The sequence below is a fragment of the Sinocyclocheilus rhinocerous genome, unplaced genomic scaffold, assembly GCF_001515625.1.
Source record: "Sinocyclocheilus rhinocerous isolate Xijiao unplaced genomic scaffold, SAMN03320098_v1.1 scaffold9489, whole genome shotgun sequence".
Classification (NCBI taxonomy): domain Eukaryota; kingdom Metazoa; phylum Chordata; class Actinopteri; order Cypriniformes; family Cyprinidae; genus Sinocyclocheilus; species Sinocyclocheilus rhinocerous.
Genome location: NW_015657588.1, coordinates 12,946 through 23,077, shown reverse-complemented (window position 1 = coordinate 23,077; position 10,132 = coordinate 12,946). Strand labels below are relative to the sequence as shown.

General features: G+C 38.5%; 1 pseudogene; it reads left to right on the top strand.

Annotated features, from left to right (window-relative positions):
• Positions 1–3,661: 3,661 nt before the first annotated feature.
• LOC107721390 (C-type mannose receptor 2-like) lies at positions 3,662–8,492 on the top strand (annotated as a pseudogene).
• The last annotated feature ends 1,640 nt before the right edge of the window (positions 8,493–10,132 follow it).

Sequence of the window (10,132 nt, the reverse complement as noted above, 5' to 3'; positions counted from 1 at the left end):
AAGTATCCAGATTGAAATTTGTTACCCATTCTCAGTGGGAAAGTGACCAAGAAACATTTCTCAAAAAAAGTTGCCCAACAAAATTGCTCAAAAATTTGCCCCGTGTATCATCAGCCAACAGTTGTACACAGAAGCAGTTCCGGGAGCATGACGTATGAGGTCAGCGTTGCGCCGCTCAGCGTCCTCTACAGTGCCTGGCACCTCACAGGTGATGTTCTTTAACCTCCCATTACCTTCAGCTATGCCACCATCAGCTCAGACACAGACATCCAGTCAAGATGTTCCTTACTCCACTCAGCAATACAGAAAGAGAAAACTGGAGAGGGAGCGCACTGGAACTATCACAAGAAAATATGTGAAGAAGACAGATGTCATTCTTTGCAGAAAGTGTAACAAAGAGAGAAAGCCACCATCACATCTTCAGTACTTTGGCAACTGGTTCTGCAAAGAGTCTGAGACTCAATCATATGGTGAATGGAGGGCTGTGCTGAAGGAACGAGGTTATAGGGGAAAAAAACAGGAAATGGCAACCCTCCAGCTTCTTAGAATTGTTCTTTCAGCACATGTTATTTTTATTTATTTATTTGGTTAATGTTTGCTTCATAGAGCAATTTACAAGTCTCCAACAATGACAGCTGTCTCTAAAATGTATAATAACTCTGTGCTGTGTATGAAGTACAAAGCCTACACTGAAAAAAAAGGATTCATTGAATTTACTATTTTTGTTTTAAGGTAAGTGGTTGCTAAAATAAATTGATTGCAACCACTTACCTAAAAAAATTAAATAAAATTCAGTGTCGGCTATTACATAATAAATAAAATTTTAGCATCCAGATATGTTGCGAACATGGAAACAGTTGGATTTGTGCCAAATGAGAGAGGTAGGCATCAGTTTCACCTTAAATTAATTAGTTTTTGGCTTGATGTTAACTTTAGAGGATTTGTTGTGGAGAGAAGGGAACTTTAGCTGTGTTTATAATGTTTGTAAACATTGCTTTACCGGCATTTTAGCCTACATTATTTCTGAATATAATCATAAAAGGCGACCTGAGCTTGCGACTTAGCCTATGTTTTTTTTTTTTTCTCTCTCAAAACACAATTTTATACAAGTAGCATTGTTTAACAATGCAGCAAACATTTTTTTTATATATATCTTGAAAAAATACTTTAATGTCTTTTAAGCATTAACATATGTTTTCTTTTGTTTAGTAGTAGGCTACATTTGGCCAACATCTAGAAAAGACGATGCTGTAATTGGCTATGACTAAGCACAGCGGGTTAAGATACCAGTGGCCGGTTGCACCAGCTGGACGTACACCCAGTTGTAAGACTAGGCTGGACGTAAAATTGGCGCTTTAAGTTGTGCATAGTTTATATCCGTTACACCATCTCGGCATATAGTGCTACGTCTGAGACTAAATTTTACGCCTAGTCAGAGGTAGGTGTAAAGTGAAAAGTCATGATTTGCTCAGACATTATTCATTTTTAGGATTCATGTCCATTAGTTAATTATTACTACAGACGTGAACTGTAATGTTTATGGTCTTTTCGGGCAGGATAAGCGATATCAGTCGCGAAGCACGGTAGACTATACCACACTGCCGACAGTAATTGACCTAATAAAAAATATATTTCTGTACAGCATGTAGCCTAATTATGCAGTAAAATATTACATATGATCTGGAATTATTAAAAGAAGCTGTACCATTGGATATCTTGCTTGGAAGGACAGTATAAATGCTTGGAAATATTTCACGTCTTTAATTCCATTCATTATTTGTAGCGTGCCTGCCATCCAATAATTGCAGAATTATTGGATGGAAAGAAAGAACGTTTTGTGCTTTGTTACTTTTAATCAGAAATTAAGTATCATCTTTCAAATTCTGTCCAATTCAAACGTGTTTTTCAGCCACAGAAAGACGTCAGTAAAACACACAATGTCATGTAAAGTCACATTTACCTCAGGAAAGACATTCACTGAATCTACATAAACTCGATAGTCAACTAGAAAAAAAATAACTATAGAGAGAAGCATTGTATTACATTCATTATATTTTACTTAACCTGCCGCCTTCATTTTTAATGTTTGTTTGAAGAAATCTGTCATGGGAATGTGCAGGGAGACTTCAGATATAAAATCGCAGACTTGTTAGGAAATGTTTACTCAATGAAATCATGGCTCGGTGGCTTCACTTGTTATGATGTCTTGAGTAATTCAGTTTTATATTAGTAGTTGTAGCCATTGCAGTGTGAATGTCATCTCAGTTATCACAGTGGGAGAATGTGTCAGCGTAGTCAGTACGCCGGTGTTTAGCCGAATTCATGTGCCGATGTTGTGCCCATTTTCAACTCCCTGCCAAATTATTACCCCCCTCATTGAAATCGCTACCTGATTGCCTAATCCTAACCCCACACCTACTCCTAAACCTACCAATACTAGGAGGGTAATAATCTGGCGGGGTCAGAATTCGGCACTATTGGAATAGCCTTCCTGATAACGTTCGGGGTTCAGACACACTCTCTCTGTTTAAATCTAGATTAAAGACACATCTCTTTGGTTAAGCATTCAAATAATGCATCTCATAATCTTGGACTGCAGTTATATCTGATCAAATGCACATTATTATTCTTTAGTTTGGGTTAAACATATCAATTTTGCTTGGTTGGAACAGCAGTTACGCTAATTATGTCTCTATTTGTTTCTCTGTTTTTGCTAGGATTTACACAAGCTTCAGTCTGGATCCAGAACACTTGAGAAGAGATGATGCCAACCCCTCATAGGACCTCAGATGATGCCAACCCTGAAACAACATACAGAACTACCACATTTTGCTATAAGTTTGATTGCATCATATAATAATTGCTGTTAATAGTGTTCATTGTCTGCTTTATTACATCTTTAATTGATTTTTCCGTACATTTCTGCCATATGTACATTGACTGACAGTCACCACTGATAAGCTACTAAATATATTGTAGAAACTTAATTTTCTGTAAAGCTGCTTTGCAACAATTTGTATCATGAAAAGCGCTATACAAATAAACCTGAATTGAATAAACTTGAATTAATAGGCTACAGAGGAACGCAGGAACAGAAATGTTAAAATATCAATTCTGCTCTGAGTGAACCGATTTTTTTTTTTTCAAGCCCTGGTTATAAACATTGCTGATGTTTTGCAAAGAGGCTTGGTGAGGCTTGCCTTCACTAATTAACTCAACCCTCATCAGTCAGATCATTAGTAGATTCAAGCAGTGCCCCCCTGCTTTATTAAAAAATAAAATAAAACATGTCAATTTGAACAGGGATGTAATACAAGTTATGCTGCCTAACAATAACATTAAAGCAGCTGTATCTGCTAACATCTTTTATGTGCTGTAGAAAGTCTAAATTTAATACAGAAAACTGCTGATACTGACTGACACAAACATCCAAAATGCAAATGAGGGGAGTTTCGGCACCCTAGTTTTCCTGCTTTGAGGCCTAATAATATCACAGCAGTAACAGTCAACAGTAAGACATGTGGACAAATACACAAATATAGAGGAAGTAAAATAACAAAAAAGAGGTCTGTCTACACAGATGATGTGATGCTGAATGACAGATGAGAGCAGATATAATAATCACACAGTCTGAAGCTGCAGACAGAAACATCAGACTCATCAGACTCAGGACAGAGACACACGACCTCTAAAGTATAAGAACAACTCACATGTTCATTCTTTAATTGGTTAATTAGATATTTAATTTAGTTCTGCACTTACTTTTGATATTGTCTTAATAATTGTGAATTGTTATGCTGCTTATATATTAAAATGTAATTATGTCCGTTTTTCAATGCGTTTCATCCTCAGAAATGGACCAAACTCTATATTTCATTCTTCTTCTCATTGGTGAGTGTGTTTGTGGTTTTATTTATGGTTTCTAGTTTCATTAGGTTTGATCCTGTTATGAAGATCATTAAAGCAAAGCCTCTCTTTCACAGCTCTCTGCTCCGTATCTGAATGTGTTCAGCGTCAGTATCACTTTATAAATGAGAGGAAGACCTGGACTGAAGCTCAGAGATACTGCAGAGAGAAATACACAGATCTGGCCACCGTTGACAACATGAACGACATGAACGAGCTGAAGAAGAGTGTGTATGATAAATTTGTTAAGAATGTCTGGATTGGGCTGCAGAAGACGGGTCGTAATAAATGAGTTCAGCATCAGTATCACTTTATAAATGAGAGGAAGACCTGGACTGAAGCTCAGAGATACTGCAGAGAGAAATACACAGATCTGGCCACCGTTGACAACATGAACGACATGAACGAGCTGAACAAGAGTGTGAATGATAAATTTGTTAAGAATGTCTGGATTGGGCTGCAGAAGACGGGTCGTAATAAATGGCAGTGGTCTTCAGGTGAACCTGCGCTTTTTCTGAACTGGGCTACTGGACAACCAGATGGTAGAGATGATTGTGCTTTTATGACAAATGGAAATTGGCATGACTGGCCATGCAATAAGAGCATTTCTTTCATCTGCAGTTAATTTCGTAATGGTGAGTGCAGCTGCCTAAAATGATAATAAACTTTCCTTTATACAAAATATAAACCATATGCAAAACTTCAATAGTAAGCTAGCTTTAAAACCACAATGTTCATAAATATTACATAAAGAGATAGTCCACCCAAAAAATATTTGTGACTCTGGACCACAAAACCAGTCATAATGGTCTTTTTTTTAAAATTGAGATTTATACATCTTAAATTGAGAAGAATCCATAATTTTGACCCATACAATATATTTTTGGCTATTGTTACAAATATACCTGTGCTACTTATGACTGGTTTTGTGTTCCAGGGTCACATTTTATTTACTTGTGCTCATGTCATTCCAAAGCTGTATGACTTTCTTCTACTCAGTATGAAAGAGGATATTTTGAAGAATGTTGGTATCCGAACCTACCTGCCACATGATTTACATGAGTGAGGGAACCACCGGCTAGGATATAACTAACTTTGTAACTTTGTATTTTGTTATGTGATTAACCTTGATGACACAGACAGCAACAGATACACCGATCAGGCATAACATTATGACCACTGACAGGTGAAGTGAATAACACTGGTTATCTCTTCATCACGGCACCTGTTAGTAGGTGGGATATAATAGGCAGCAAGTGAACATTTCGTTCTCAAAGTTTATATGTTGTAAGCAGGAAAAATGGGCAAGCGTAATGATTTGAACGAGTTTGACAAGGGCCAAATTGTGATGGCTAGACGACTGGCTCAGAGCATCTCCAAAACTGCAGCTCTTGTGGGGTGTTCCCAGTCTGCTGTGGTCAGTATCTATCAAAAATGGTGCAAGGAAGGAATAGTGGTGAACCAGTAACAGGGTCATGGGCGGCCAGGGCTGATTGATGCACGTGGGGAGTGAAGGCTGGCCTGTGTGGACCGATCCAACAGACTGCTGGTTCTGGTGGAAAGGTGTCCGAATACACAGTGCATCGCAGTTTGTTGTGTATGGGGCGGCATAGCCGCAGACCAGTCAGGCTGCCCATGCTGAGCTGTCCACCACCGAAAGCACCAACAGTGGACACGTGAGCATCAGAACTGAACCACAGAGCAATGGAAGAAGGTGGCTTGGTCTGATGAATCACATTTTCTTTTACATAAAGGGGACATAACACACACAGTTTCACCAAATCCCATGTTAATCTTGAGTACCTATAGAGTAGTATATGATCCTTCATATCTCCAGAGAGTCTTTAGTTTTATCATTTTTATAAAAGAAAGATACAGCTTTACAATTCTCTCCGAAAACAACCAAGCTCCTGGAGGCGCACTGTGGGCGGAGCTAAAGAGTTACGAGCACTTGAGCGCCGATTGCCAACAAACACAGATGCAGTGATGATGCAGTTTTACTTACCGTCTGCAGTTCCAAATCATGAACGGGATCTTTTATCGCTGGGACGTTCCATCTTTCGGTGTGCAATGGTGTGCAAATCCAGCGTCGAGCTGGGCCTTGTTTATAAAACATTCGTCAACAAACACACTTGCGAAACTCTGTTGTTGCCCCGGAAAAACAAACTGCATCCACTGTTTACGTAACGCTGAGTTCTTGGGAAGCTGAACAAGGTTACCTTTTCCTCATAACCAAAAACACACTTCTTTGGAGACATTCTTCTTGAGCAAGTCCCGTGCTGCGCTGCCGAATGAAGCATGGTGATGGGCGCACTCTTGCTCAGAAATTTGGCACAGAAATACTCCGTTCTAAATCCAAATTGTTTTTTGAAACTTTGGCTCTGTTTAGCATGAGAATCCAACTCTTAAACAGTGTAAATAACTCAACATGCATGAAATAGCATTAGACCCCCCCATATAAAGTTGATGGCCGGGTGTGTGTGCAGACCATGTACAATGAGTTTGAGGTGTTGACTTGGCCTCCAAATTCCCCAGATCTCAATTCAATCGAGCATCTGTGGGATGTGCTGAACAAACAATCGGTCCGATCCATGGAGGCCCCACCTCACAACTTACAGGACTTAAAGGATCTGCTGCTAACATCTTGGTGCCAAATACCACAGCACACCTTCAGGGGTCTAGTGGAGTCCATGCCTTGGGTCAGGGCTGTTTTGGCAGCAAAAGGGGGACCAACACAATATTATGAAGGTGGTCATAATGTTATGCCTGATACACTGTAGATCTTGATGCACAATTACAAATTGTTGACAATATCTGTTTTTTGTTTTTGGGGGGGGAGGGGGTTGCCAGCTTACATGTTTTAAAAGTGACTCATATCCAATATCTGCATTTACACTATACACTTGGCAAAACAACCTAAGGTAGACTTACTGACCCAGAAAATATTAGGCCGAAATAGAAATAAACATGGCACAATTTGCAGGGGATGAACACGAAATGAAGCTCTTTGAATGACTTGTTTCTGATGTTTCCACCGCTGCTCCTGTTCACATGCAAACCATAAAGCAGCATAAGAATAATGAACAAACTTATTCATTATTTTTTTCTCATTTGTTTTTCTTAAAGTGAACACAGGACTCGTCTTTGTCAATCAGACGCTGAACTGGACAGACGCTCAGAGTTACTGCAGACAGAATCACACTGATCTGGTCAGTGTGAGAAACCAGAATGAGAATCAACAGGTTGAGCAGCTCATTGATGCTAATCACATAAATAATGATGTCTGGATTGGTCTGTTCAGAGACTCATGACAGTGGTCAGATCAAAGTGACTCCTCATTTAGATACTGGACTCCTGGTGAACCTAATAATTTTAATAGTGATGAAAACTGTACTGTGGTCAATCCAAAACTTTTGGGACAATGGATCGACATCTCTTGCAACCACCAATATCCTTTTGTGTGTCATGAAGGTGAGAAGATCTTCACAAAATACACACAATCCATCATCACCTCCAGATCTCTAATGCCTTCTACACACGGCACGATTTTCTGCTGTCCCAGGCGAAAGACTGGAATTGTGAAACAATCGTGGCGATTTCTGTTTGTCCTATGTCATACAGTGAGAGATGTTCAAAGACGGCCATTGTCGATATCTTGCGACCAAAGATATCCTGCAATAATTTTCTGACAGTGTCAGAAATTCAGCATGATCATCGCACAGCGTTTGCTGCTACAACCCAAGTTTACTGACCAGCAAATAAAATTGCAACATGAAATGGCGTGTTGATCAACGCGACGGCACTAAAACTTAAAACTGCTTACCTCAAACTCTTTTAACTTCCTCTTTCACAGATACCTCTTTCTTCAGCAAACATAAAAAGTACAACTGCCAAACTAAGCTTCATCATGCCCTTTTTGTTTAACACTATCGCATGCTGATGACGTTTTATTCTTCCATAGTAAATTGTGTCATAGCCTACGAGTCACTAGGTGTCATCGTACAGTCTGCATACATGTCATACCCAAGTGTATTAGATCCATGTCGCACAGTATGACTTGTAATGATCTTATAGGATTGCTAAAATCGTCCAGTCTGTAGAAGGCTTTAAAGTTGACGCTACATGTCTGACATGACAAATTCATCCACAGTGTTTGTTCTGCATGTTGTTGTTTTTTTGATCAGTCTCTCTCTAGTTTCTACTTGTGGTTTGTTTGGTTTCCAGATAAACTGATTGTGATCAGAGAGAATCTGACGTGGTCTGAAGCTCTGAGATACTGCAGACAGAATCATGTGGATCTGGTCTCGGTTCATTCAGAAGAGATTCAGCGTCGTGTGATGAATGTGGTTAAACGAGCGTCTACCGCGGCGGTGTGGTTGGGTTTACACAACTACTGCATCATGAACATGTGGCTCTGGGTGAGTGGAGAGATCATGTGCTATCAGTACTGGGCTCCAGGGAACGGAACGAAACAGGAAAACTGCAGACTTGAGAAGAGAAAAGGAGCAGTTCAGTCTGGAGGAGATCAGCGCTGGATCAGCCGTCCTGAACACGACAAACTCAACTTCATCTGCAGCAGATATTAAGAGTAAAGATTTTTTAAATATATTTTACCTTTATATGTTTATTTGTTATTTAGTAAGTTCTGAGTGAATGTACTTATTGTGTTTTAAAGGGGTCATATCATGCGATTTCAATTTTTTCTTTCTCTTTGGAGTGTTACAAGCTCTTGGTGCATAAAGAAGATCTGTGACGCGTTTCAGAAAGGCGGGGCATAGAGGAGAAACAATAATGTACAGTGTGTCGAAAATAATGTTTTTTTAACCTTAAACCGCATAAACACATTTCATTACACCAAATACACAAAATAATGTTCTTTTTAGCAACATCATATGACCCCTTTAAAAGTATCCAAAACACTCTGTATTATAAATATCATGACATAATATGATCTTATTAAAGTTTTCTAGCATCAGTGTGTAACATTATTTAGATGTCTAAAATACTAGCATGATATATGTGTGCTTTTTGAAGATCTGGTGTGGTTACGGCTCTCTCTCTGTTTTGAACTGATCATATCTTTAGAAATGGCTGATTGAATGTGATTATGTGAGCAGCAGCTCTTTGTGTCTCATCATAATGAAATAGTTTTTATTCTTATAAAGGCAGTGGTGAAGGTTTGCTATAAAATATCTTGTGCTTGATCCAGAGATGAAAGATGAAAACCATGAGATAAACACATGATAACAGGGAAACACTTTATTTTGATGGTCCCTTTGAAACATTCTGTTGACAATAAGTAACGTTGCACCTACATGTCAACTAACTCTCAGTAGAGTGTTAGTAGACTGTCTGCTTAATATCTGCTAACTCTTTATTGTAATGGTCTCCCAAAACACATTTTACTGACTATAAGTAACTTTTCAAGTACATTTTAAATTATTCTAACCCTAACCCTACCAGTCTACTAATACTCTACTAACACTCTAATGAGAGTTAGCAGATATGTGCAATGCTACTTATAGTCACAAATGGGAACAATTACATCAAAAAGTATTTAGTTACAATTTGCAAATACAAGCTCATCAAATGTATTTAATTAAAATAGTAATTTGTCATTTGAAAATAAAAAAATATATATTTTCATTTAGATGTATCTTTATCGTTTCTTTATAAGCATGTCAAAAATTAAGCAGTCTTGTGAAACTGTATTGTCATAACACCTAATCCTACTCAAGAGAATGGCTCAAGCTATTTCACTGTCAACACTAAAGATTAATTCCTGAAAATGTTGATATTTAGCTGTTAAAGGGCTCTATGTAGAATACAGAAACCCTTGTTATTAGCGACACCTGTGGCCGTTAAGTGAGCTGTGGTCAGTATCTTATTGCTTATGCTCTTGCACACACTCCATAGGCCTAATGCGAGCGAGCAAAGGCCAGTGGGATTCACAACATCTTGTCAACAGATGAGGTTCATTAAAATTACACTGTAATGACAGTTTCCCTTGGATTTTCCAAGCAAAACCGCCCTGAGTCATTCACATAATAATTAGTCTACAGGCTTTCATGTTTTACGTTTCGTTACATGCTGCTCAGACATTGGCAGTAATATTAATTTTATTTTAATACTATATGACATAATGAAAAAATTTCAGTTTGTCTATAGAAACAAGTAGCTAACTTTTGCCAAGCAAGCTAAGGTTACTTGTCAGCTTTTTACTAGA